The sequence below is a fragment of the Beta vulgaris genome, chromosome 9, assembly GCF_026745355.1.
Source record: "Beta vulgaris subsp. vulgaris cultivar EL10 chromosome 9, EL10.2, whole genome shotgun sequence".
NCBI classification, from domain to species: Eukaryota; Viridiplantae; Streptophyta; class Magnoliopsida; order Caryophyllales; family Amaranthaceae; genus Beta; species Beta vulgaris.
In genome coordinates this window covers 198,755-200,668 of record NC_079210.1, presented here as the reverse complement: position 1 = coordinate 200,668, position 1,914 = coordinate 198,755, and positions in this window count along the sequence as shown.

The following is a 1,914-nucleotide window of genomic DNA, read 5'->3' as shown; positions in this document are numbered from 1 at the left end:
TTTTGGGTCTCTTCTTATGGACTGGCAATATTTCATGTCTTTTTTCAGCTCTGTATATTCCGGCAACATCCATCTTTACTTGCTCAAGCTAAAATAACATCGATGATAAGCATTCATGGTCGAACTCGGCCATTAAAGCTCCAGATTTAGAACTTTAATGGTCAAATTCGACCACTTAAGCTAGATAAGTGGTTGGATTTTTTCGTTACTAGTAAATTCTCTCGATCTCCTCCTTCCTCTCCCATCGTCGTAGGTCACTAACCGTAAAAGTTTTCTCTTTTTCTTTGGGATTTTGATTTTAATTATTTTGAAAACTGTAATATTTTTTGGATTTTGATTTTCATTGTATTGAAAAATGTAAACAGGTGCGTGGTGGTTGTCGGTGTTGTGGTCGGGTGATAGTGGTGATTAGGCTGACTGTAGGTGGTGGCGGCAGCGGCAGGATGGGTGTGGGTACTGGATAGGTGATAAAGGTAAGTCGAGAGACAAAATATAATGAGTGGCGGTGGTGGGTGGTTTGTTTATTGGTGTGGATGAGTTAAAGGTTTGGATGTGTTATTAATTTTAGTTAATTAAAGAGCCACATGTCTCTTTTACCTTCTCTCTAGTTTCTTAAATAACGTGCAAATTCTTTGGTTGCAAGTATTAAGAAACGGAGAAATTATCACATTACTTAATGAGTTTCATCATTTATAAAATAGCAATATCATTAAGAGTGTATTTGGTTGAAAAGAAACAAATCTTCATGAAAAGAGGTTTTATATGAATCATTTGCTATCGCAAAACTATAGTTGAATTTCCTTCCTTTGGTTGCAAGGAAAGTATAGAGAATAATTAAGAGCATAAAGAAGATATAGCTAACCAAATCCGTGGAACAATGCAGGATGAGTAAGATCTTTATGTCACGGTTGAAGAGAGAAATAGTGTTCTTGTAAAAACAATTTTTTTTTGAAATAAGGGAAGGTAAAATCCTTTGCAAGCAGGGGTAGGGGAGTAAGCAAACTGCGAAAAATCCAAAACCAAACTTGTTGAATTGGACTGGACTAGACTAAATTTGTTTGGACTGGACTTGAACTCAAATTTTCGAGTCCAAATATTTTAGAACTGAATTTGGACTCATCCCTTTGGAATCCAATAAATCCAGTCCAATCTAAAAGTATTTATATATACAATATATATAATATATAATTATATATATATAATGTATATATATTTAATATAGGGGTGTAAGTGGATTGGATTGGATTTTGCCAAATCCAAATCCAGTCCAAAGTTTTTTGGATTCGAGAAATTGAGTCCAAGTCCGATCCAAATATTTTTTGAGTCCAGTCCAATCCTGTCCGATAATTTTTTCTTGAGTTTGAATCCAGTCCATTCCAGTCCAGTCTAGTCCGATTATTATATCTTTTTTTTCGATTTAAATTCAATGATTCACAACGTTTTTTTGAAATGTTTGAGCATTTGACATCTGATTCAATTATCAATATCCACAAATTAGATTGAAAGCTTAAATTAAAGTAAAATACTATGAATAAAAAGTTGAATTAGATGCTTACCTTGATCTAAGTTGAGAGGAAGCAGAGAGACTAAGAATTAATCTGAGGGAGAAATAGAGAATGCGAAAGTCGAGACAGCGCGGTAGAAAGAAAATGAAGAGTAAAAGAGGAAGTGAGTACTCCCTCCGTGTCACAATATAAGATACGCACGAGGTTCGAGGTCGAACATTGACTATTAATTACTCTCAATTTATGTTGATAAAAAAATTTAAAAAATAAGATTATTATAGTATTTTTCAAGACGAATCCAACAGTATAATTTTTACTTATCGTATTTGAAAGATATTTGTGGTCAAAGCAAATTTTCGTAAAGCATGAATGCCTTATATTTTGAAACAGAGGGAGTAGTAAGGACTGA